The sequence below is a fragment of the Quercus lobata genome, chromosome 9 (genome assembly GCF_001633185.2).
Source record: "Quercus lobata isolate SW786 chromosome 9, ValleyOak3.0 Primary Assembly, whole genome shotgun sequence".
NCBI classification, from domain to species: domain Eukaryota; kingdom Viridiplantae; phylum Streptophyta; class Magnoliopsida; order Fagales; family Fagaceae; genus Quercus; species Quercus lobata.
The window spans coordinates 43066871-43077601 of NC_044912.1; positions in this window are offsets into that span (position 1 = coordinate 43066871).

Genomic DNA, 10731 nt, shown 5'->3' on the forward strand with positions numbered 1-10731 from the left:
AATTAGGTTTCCAATGAATTTTTATTTATTTATTTTAATGAAGTAAAACATAAACAGTGACATAAGGGTAAAAAATATCTTTGCATGATTGCTTGTGAGCTCGGTTTCCATATATTTGCCAGAGTTGATAATATCACTTGATAAATATTGTTATTTCTTTCTCATCTCCAAAAAAGAATATCTAGTATTGTGCAAGAATTTTATAAAAGGACACATTTAGTAGCATATAGTTGCCCATACATAAAATGAACAGATTTGAGATATTGAGAATAGCAACCTACCTACCAAAACAAGAAAAAAGAATAAGACCCTAAATATGAGGTAAATCAATAAACCATAACAAACGCATGAAAGCACAAGCCCTCCTCTGTTTAGTAAATGTCTAATCAGTCACTTCAATCTCTTCCCATGCTTGTCAAAGTATTTATTAAGCCAAATAAAGAATGTTATATTAAACATGTAAAATATGTTCAAATGATAACCAAATTATAGAAAATTAAACAAATAACTAGCATACTAGCTAATAAAGACATTGCAAAGAAAAAGTGACAAATTATGAGAAATGAACTAAGATATGATTAAAAAAAATATAAATAAAAAAGCTATTGTATATGATTAACAATTTGAGCAAAACTAGAATTAGGGTTTGCTGCTGTCACTGTTTGAATTCTTGTGGTACATCATGGTGCTATAAATGGTCATTTCGATGATTATAAATGTATTTTAACATGTTGTGGGTTCCTTTGTTGGAAAGTACCCAAGTCTGTTAATGATAAGGGATCTTGGGCCTCCAGAGATGGATGGTTGGACTAGGTTGTTATATGAACCGGTTTGTGCGCAAGTCACATAAAGCTCCTCAAGGCAAAAATGCAATTCCTCCTAAGTAATAAAATATCATTATAAGTGTTTTAGTGTCATAAAATGACCCTTTACTTTTACGAAATAAGTAAAATAATTATTTATAATATTCACAATGAGAAGGAGATCGAAATAGAATATTTAAGCCTTATATTTTATTGTGTGAACATTTAAAAGAGTTCCTTCACTTGGTTCCCTGAGCGTGATGTCGTGGTACCCCGAACGTGATGTTGTGGTACCCTGAGCGGGATGTTGTGGTTCCTAGGGGTACTAGGCTTGTAATCCATGGAACCCAGAATGCTAATTCTTTGAACTATACGATCTTTCTCCATGCTTATTATGCAATGGAGTTTTGTCCTTTCCCTTTACCTCTATAGGTCTTGCATAAGAACAACTATACACTACACATATCTTCAAATAATTGTTAGTTCCTCAGATTAGGATATACATTCTAATATATATATATATATATATGTAAATGAATTTCATAAGAATTAGTCAACCACGAGGATTCTGGCCCCAATATTCATAGACTTGGTGCTTTTGCACAAGACTTGTGGGATTTGGAACTCAAGTCCAAGTAGCTTTGCTTGGGCATTGCCTTCCAAGATAGTTATGTGAGGAGGATTTTGTGGGAGAGAGTGATATCTGATGTGTGCATGTTTTGACATATATTTCTTTGGAGGCTAAGTGATATTTTGAATGATTTCAAGGATATGAGATGACTTCCTCCTCTTTGGCTCTCTTATTTTGTTCCTTTCCTCTCCTCTCTCCCTTCCTGGGCTCTTAAAGCTCTAAGAATTATCTTTTTGAACCTCTGAACTCTCCCCTTTTTCCTCCATCTGAATCCGCTTTCTTCCCCCTTCTGCTATGCCTTAGTGTTCCTTTTATAGTGGACATGTTCTAGTACCCCAAACAAGGACGTCCCTGGTTTGCTAGGTAAAACCATGTCATTTGGAACCTAAAAAAGTGCATTAGGCAGAGGTTTAGCTTAATTAGGCAATTATAACTCAAAAGGGGCATTTGGCTTTAGCTACAAATGGAAGATTCCTTTTTGGAAAGCCAAAGGAGTGAGTGGGCTACTCAATACAATGGATGATAGCTTTGATTGAAAATGACAATTGAGAGGAAATTGTGGGGAGATGTCATGCACATAGAGGAACTAAGTTTTCCATTGGTTCATGCATTCCAAGCAAATATATGAACCAAGGGAAACCGTCGGGATCCTCCTTTCACCAGAAATCACTCCCTTACTGACCAAACCATTTCTCCCTTACTACCAACTCGGGATCCCATGGGCTTGGACCATGGGTTACAAAGATAATACCTGATTTTGCTGGAAATCTAAACATACACCTTGGCTTTCCCATATGTCAACCAAGGTCCTCTTCTCAAGGCTTCAAAAGGACACATCAAGGTCCTAGAGCCTTGATGTTGATTCTTCTTGTTGCATATCCTCTGGCTTGACTGAGATCCTTCTTCTTGCTGTATGTCCTCTAGCCTGACCAACTCTGGGTCCTCTTTATTATTATTATTATTATTTCTTTCTATTTCATTCTTTTTGGGACTTGGGCCTTCATAGTCCTTCTTTACTTCATGAATTGGGCATTCTTAAGGCCCATGGTCTTTCCTTACTTTTTATGGAACAGGCTTTCTTGTCAAATTTTTGTCCTCAACACATGTCTAATGTCTGTATGAAAATTCCCACATTAAATTAAGGTCATTTGCAATAATTTTATGAATTTATGTGTAAATGTGTTAAAACTGCCACTGTGATAGTATCTGTGTTTATAACACGAAAATGTTGGATTAAATTCTGTTCTTTGAAGTTGGATGCTAGGAGAAGTTCCTATGAAATTTGATACACATATGGTTGTAATGGAATTGGTCTAATAGCAATTGGATGAATATAGAAATAATAGTGTAATTTCCAATTTGACTAAAATTCTATTAGGGCATATTTGAGCGTGCTGGTTTGTATGATTTTTAATAAATCATGGCTTTATTATTTGTCTCTAAAACTGTAATGGAAAATACTAGACATCCATAGGATTAACTCTATAAATTGGAATGCAAATTGGATGTGATTTGATAGCCCATTTAAATTTTGTAAGTGAAGTATGTGCTACTGGAATAGGGAGTCAACAAGAAATGTAGATCTGACTCTATGGTGAATGGATTGAGTTGAAAATTTGAATGTATGATGTTTGATTTGTAATTGGATGACTGCTTGTTTGTTGTTTTTGGGGGTGATTATAGGGACTCCTAGTTAGGGTAAAGAATAAGAAGGAATGAAAGTCTATAAGAGTTGATAGATAAGTTGTGAAATGAACACCCCTTATGAGATAGAACACATACTAAGTAATGAAACTGTCATCCTTTGATCTTGGGATAGTCAAGGAATAGTAGGGAACTCCACTGCAAGCTTTGAGACTTCAAGGTATCTGCTTCAAGGTAAGAGAATGTGCCATCACCTTAATTGAATTGATCCATATCATAATGAAATTCATTTAATTGATACATAGACTTACCAATTCATTATAGATCTAAATATTTCCTCAAATCATTTGATAATTTTTTTTAATTGTGTCTCTAACTCAATTCGTTGGGAGATCTAATGCTTGAAGTCAAATTCTATTTGATTATCATCATACATATTTGTTTGATTGGATTAGGCCATACATATATATATATATATATTTTTTTTTTTTAAAAAGTTGCACACCTTGGCGAGTAGCACGCTTTGCGATGCAAAGGAGCTATTATCGCCAAGCTCCCTAACATAACGCTGCATCAAGCTACTAAGAAAGATGTTCACCTTTTAAAATATCCCATATATGTAAGCAGGAATAGGGGAAGGGGTCAGATTTATTATGACGGTAGCAAGAGTATTAATAATCAATATCAATATCAATATCTATATCTATATCTATATCATATCATATACTATATATAATAGCAGAAGCCTTTTCCTGCAATCAAGGAGGTGCTGCCATGTAGGAAAAATAGCCATCTAAAATTCAGCCACGTTTAAGTTAAAAAGTGATAAATTACAATGTTTCACTGTGTTAAAACACTGTTTGGGAGCCTCTTGGTATAAAAAGAAACTAACCGCTTAAAAAAAAAGAAAGAAAGATTGGTACACAGAGAAAGGAGAGAGAGATGAGGCGCACCGAAGGCCCTAACACATAGAGAGATTGAGAGATCCCAAAAATATAAAAAACCAAAATATAGTTTAGAGAGAGATACAATGTAGAGAGACAAGGAGAAAGAGAACGTAGAGAGAGAGATTCAGTCTGTCATAGAGGGTGGAGAGAAACAAATCTGAGAAGACAGTCAGGCCTTTGCCACCATTAGACCACCGTACCCTCCATCAGTATAGTCTTTGTTTTTTGTACTGAAGGTTAGCATACTCCTTTCTTCTTCAAATACTATTTTGTTGTTTAGAAGACAGACTAAAACTCCTTACCATTGCCTTTTCTATTCAAATTGGAATCTTAATTCTTCAATATATCTATGATTTTGAATTCAAAACCGACAGTTCCCCTTGCATAATTTTCTAGGGTTTTTCTTTTGCCCCTTTAAAAAAAAGAGATGGGTTGATCCTCTTTCTTTGCATGCTTTGGTTTCAAATTATCCCTCTGTCTTCTTTTATTTTTGGTAACATTAGGGATTTTGTCCTTATCTATTGTGGTTAAAAGTAAAAATTTACCTTGGATTATTTAAAATCTGAAACTATTAGACGAAAATGAAGTTTCTAGATAAAGTTTATGCAAAAAGTGTTTACTGTTATGCGAAAATTAACTGTTTTGTTTGAAGTGTGGTATCGTGATTAAATTTGGGCATATTGTTTTATTGTTGTTAATCTTGCTTTATGGATGTATTTGGGATATCCTGGGTCTACGAAAGCCAAATCCTTTGCCAACATCTTTTACTGTTATCCTTGATGATACTTTATCTTTCATTGCTAACATCTTTTTTCTAATTCTACTAATAGAACAACTTAATTTTTTATACACAATTTGTTTGATAAAATTATGGATTTTTTGTTTTATTCTAGAATTCTTAATACATGGAGGTGGAAGGAAAATAAGGAGCATGGTCTTGCAGGTTATAATGATATACCATTTTATGGTAGACACTGTATATGTTTGTATTTTAACAGAGAGAGTTTATTACATTGTATTGTATTATGTTAGACAATGTTTATTAACTAAACAAAAAAGGATTCATTGAGAAAAACAGAGATCAATGGAGAGAGAGAGAGAGAGAGCAATTTGCGGGCAGACACTACTGTTGCTCTCCATACACCAAAAAAATGGCCTCCCTCCACTATTTAACTGCTACAGGTAAAGGTTTTTTTTATTCGTTTTTATATTACACCATAACTTGATTTTTATGTTTAGTCGTTTGGTTGGATATGTTTGGATTTATGTATTTGAGTTAGATTTGGATTTGGCTACGGTAATTGGGTTAGAATTGTTTTCTACTTAACGTAATTTTTTTAGATTGATTTTGGTAATTTTTCGCAGGGAGTATTTTTTAATTCTTGCCTTTTGGAAATATGAATTCTAATTTGTGATTTCTTTTATTGATTTTTTTTTTTTTTTTTTTTTTTTTTTTTTTTTTGGTAATGAGCATTTTTAAATTTGTGTCTTTGGTTTTTTCTTATATCTTGATTCGAAATCTTGGTTTCTCTATTTGTGTTAAACCTATTAATGTTCCTTAAGGTTTTTTTTTTTTTTTTTTTGATACCTCATCAGTTCTTTCTTTGTTTTAGAGTTATGATTGAATTTTAACCTATGGTGTCTACTATTTATGTGTTATTAGACAATAAACTTTTTGTTTGTGTTATTAATATTTCATTCTACACAAAGAGCAAAGAGTAGGGAGGTGATGAGTCATGAGAAGATCAGAAGCGTTATCAACAAAGGATGCAAATTCAACATGATTGGTAGACCCGATGCTGTTGGCTAACATTCTTTGTGGGATAACGTCTACAGTCTTCAACAATTTGTCACTAACACAAGTTTTAAACTTTTAATTTTTCTTCACCTTTCTTGTATGACACACTTTGTACTTCTTTCTATTTGTTTATAGGACTTCTATTATTTCTTTTAATTGTTTCTTCAAACTTATCTAAACATATGGACATCCTCATAAATTCCTTAATTTATGCCTATACTACTCTGCTCAGGTTTAAAATTCACAAAAATATAGAGGACAAGACAGGGGTATATTAATGCTTAAATTATTTTTGTGAGACTGTTGAATTACCTTTGAATCTTTGATATGGGAACAAACTTTCACATTTTTACAATTCAAACCATATTATAATGTTCGCTTTAACTTCTTTGGTAGTCTCTCTTTCATCTTTTTCTTTTGTAATTTAAAAAAATTTCTTACCCTATCATTTTATTGAAATATAGATTTACTAAGTTCTATGTCAAGTATGACACTTGGGTATTTTGCAATAAGATTTGCTGGATCAAACTGACAGTTTAGGATGGCCTGATTTTCATTCTGTTTATCTCCTACTTTGTATTAAATTTTTTCCATTGATGTATTTGGGTTTGAATTGACTCTATTTTGAATATTTTAGTTAGCTTTTTCTTCAATTTTTTTTAAATTTTCCTCAGCATAGCATTTTAAAAAAAAAAAAAAAGTTTTTTTGCCTGTAATATTCCACAATTGCTTTTCCTTAGCATCTAAATTTTTCAATATCTATATTTTGTAATTTTGTAAATGGAAGCTTTCCTATTCAAATTAGCATCTGCCTTTTCCCTACTTAATAGGCTAGGGTTCTTCTTTGATTGTTTTGTTAATTAATGACTTTATTCTATTTCTTTGGATTCTTTTGTTTCAATTTATCATTTATGGCTTTTGTTTTGGTATCATTAGTGGAATTTTCCCTTGAAATTTTGTGTTAAAAAGTCAATTTCTCCTTGGAAAATTTTATATTTGAATTTTAGAGTGTTATGATTTTATCTAAGTTATGGTTTTTTAAAATAAATTAAAATGTTTGGTTTTGATTTATGATTTAAAAAAAAAAAAGCCATCTGAATGTTAAATTTGTGTTATCTTTGTTTACTAAACATGGTTGTATGGTTTACACATTAAATTTTAGATTATTATGTGGACCTTGAAAATTATCTTTGTTTTAAAAAATGGAATATGGGAAAAATCTTCCACTTTTTTGCAAGATTACTACGTTTGCTTCAGCTTCTTCTGTAGTCTCTCTTTCATCCTTTTCCCTGTAAATTAAAAATCCTTATTACTCCATCATTTTGTTGAAACATAGATTTACAACATTTGCTGTCAAATACGACACTTGAGTATTCTGCAAGAGGCGTTGATTGATTGAACTGACTGGTTAGGATGCCTTAATTTCCCCTATGTTTATTTCATATTTTGGATTAGATTTTGTCCATTAATATATTTGGGTTTGACTTGGTTTTGCTTTGCAAATTTTAATTAGCTATTTTGTTTTAAGTTGATTCAATCACTATAACAAAATGAATTTTCAGTGACGAAAAAATTCGTCACTAAAAGTCCATTTTTTCATCGCTAAGGACCTTTAGTGATGAAATCGGACTTTTAGCGATGAAACTCATTTCGTCTTTGAAACCTAGTCGCTAAAAGTCCTGGCGACAAAAAATTTCATCACTAAAAGTTCGATTTGATTTTTTTAAAAACTTTTAGCGACGAAAACGTTTCGTCACTAAATGTTTTCCTCGCTAAAAACACCATTCAGTGATGAAAATATTTCGTCACTAAAAACACTTTAGTTTATTAAATCATATTTAGTGACGAAAAAGTTCGTCACTAATACTATTTTTAAAAATATCTAGGCATATATAGCGACGAAAATTTTTGTCACTAAAACCATTTCTTACAAAATTTTGCTACATTTAGCGACAAAATATTTTGTCACTAAAACAATTTTTTTTGCTATATTTGTGACCAGAAAATTCGTAGCTAAAACTTATTTTCTGTTTTTATTTTTTTCATGGATTTATTTTTTTAAAACCTCACATTTGAATAATACATTTATTTCAACAACACATTTATAAAAAAAGATCCAGACATTCCACAAGTAAAAAATAATACAAGTATCCAATTCAAACTCCTTCCATACAATAATTGTTTGCAACACATACAGTAACTCAAGATGTTTTATAACAATACAAAAAGTCTAGCATAATATAATTAGAACTGACGGAAAATGTCCTCATATGTCTTCAAGTAATGCCAAAAGTAAATCCCCTAAAAGCCACCAATAAGAAATCTGCACAAATATAAAAACAATACTACATTAAAATCGTAAAGTATAAACATTAACTATGTTATAAGAAACATTTCTAACAATGCATTAAGAGTAGCCACACTAATGAATTAAAATTACAACTCCTAATGTATAAGTTGTAGAAAGTAAATATAGATTTTCAAGTGTAATATAATACAATTAGTTTCAAATAATGCATCATAAAAAGTAGTCACACCATGTAGTGTGGGTCAATTGCTAAAATAAAGTACTAACCAAAAAGTGTTTTAACTTGACGTTGAACCACCCCCTAGGTAAAAGCGTCATCATAACCCTTGCTCCTCAAAAAGTTAAGAATATTCTTTTGGACCTCTTCTTGCTTAGCTCGTGCCTCTTGGTCCCTAATTTGCTCCTCTTGGTCCCTAGCTCTTGCCTCTTTGAGCTCAATTATCTCATTTTCTAGCCGTTGGATATACTCCATCAAGGAATTAAATGAGGTGGTGGTTACTAAAGAAGAGGAAGGTCTCATGCCAAGTCCTTTTACAATACCAGATTTCTTCTTAAAAACCAAGTTTGAAATCTCCTCTTGTGTAAGGGGAATTGCATTAGGATCTTGACAATGATCCTCTTGCACTTTGAGAATATTTTCCTATCATTTGAAAGAGAGAAAGAAACAAATAATCACAACATTAATACTACATATGTTATAGCTTTACAAACATTATAGGGATGGAATGATACACATACATATGTCGCTTCATCCTCATGGTGTATCCACATATTTGTATTTGGATTGAAATGAACATCTTTGAAGATTTTTGCCAATTCAGGAACTTGACCATCATTATTATTTGTCTAATTAATTAACATTCAAGTGTAAGATAGATATGCTTAATTAATCACAACATGTAATATACTAAGGTTTAAGAAAATGAAAAAACACGCACCGCCTCATCAACCCTAACAGCAAGTGTCTTTGTCCCGCATCTATGTTTGCCTGAAGTTTTCTTCCTATTTTCAGAGTTCTTTCTTAATTTTTTCTAATAAACAACATTCAAGATATTTATTAGATCATGAATAAAACAATATACATTTACTTCATCTAAGTATTAATCTAATTAGTTGACAACATAATATAGTAAACATTGGATAATAATATACGCATAAATAATTTACCAACCAATCCTCATTGGTCCATCTCCCATTAATGAGTTCAGTCCACTGCTCAAGTGTGACATTCTTTGGCGGGTGGCTTCTTGCATAATCAGCACCAAGAGGTTGTCAGTGTTGGTGATATCGTATCGTATCAACTAGTGCATCGGTACAGGTACACTCCTTATTTCGTACCGAAAAAAATACCGATTGTACCGGACGCGTACCGGCCGCACTGGCGAAATTCGATTGTTTACTGGTTGGAACAAAAAGTTGTTGATCTTAATGCCCACAGTGACCCAAAAACGTTGTCAATCAACGTTCTTGTGTGTGAGACTAGAGAGAGAGGTCTAGAAGCTGGCTAGCAGTGACAACCTTCTCTTCATCTTGGCCTCACAATGGTGACAACGAAGCTAGCTAACGGTGAACAACACCACTAGCATTCATTGTACGAAACATAGTTGAATGCTTGATCTGCAAGAGAGGGAGAGAGAGATCAAATCTGAAAATCTGTGTTGATTGATGGGAAGAGATACATGTGGTGGAGTAAAAAGTGAAAAATTGTGTAAGACTAGAGAGAGGCCTAGAGGCACTGTGTGAAATGAAATGAGAAGTTGAAGTGAAGTGATCAGAAGTTAACGTGTGTGGTGGAGTAAAAAATTGACAAAAGATACTTGGAAAATGTGAAATCTGAAAAGTATAAAAACTCACGTTAGCTTTTGAGTTCTTTGGCTTTATCACCAACAAATTTTTCTTATTATTTTATTTGATTCTACCAAACCCATCCCACTTATTATCTATTTATCTCATCCAAACCTTTTTGTTGATTTTCTATTTTTTGGTCTTATTTTTTTTTTAATAAACTTTTAAGCTTAAATAGTTTAACTGCTTAACAAATTAACTTTTATCAAATAATTAAATTTATAAAAATAAAAATAATATAAAAATATATTAAATATATAAAGTAGCGGTAAACTCGAAACAGTACACCGGTATTGATCGGTATCTAAAATATATCGTATCGCTGGCCAAACCGGTACTACTTCCGGTACGGTATTGACTCCCTTGGAGATTGTACGAGCTTTTTATAAACCTGATGCAACTTGTTGGAGTTGGAACTCAATAATCTTCCACATTTTGTATTTAATGTTTTCGTTACCAAGTTGGAATCTCCTTGTAGCTCAAACTAATTCTGTAAAATGAAGTGTATATGTATTATAAAAATATTATTATATGAATTTAATATGCTTAGTGACAACAAAGACGAGTTAGACGTTATCAATGTAAATTTACCGCGATATTTTGAAGCACCACATCTCTAGTAGCATCAACATTTTTCCAATTTTTCACGTTGTAACTGGACAAATTACTTCGCACTTGTACGCCAATTTGATTGACAAGATTGCACGCATTCTTCCCAACAAGAGCATCATACTCTGCAGCTATACGTATTGGTA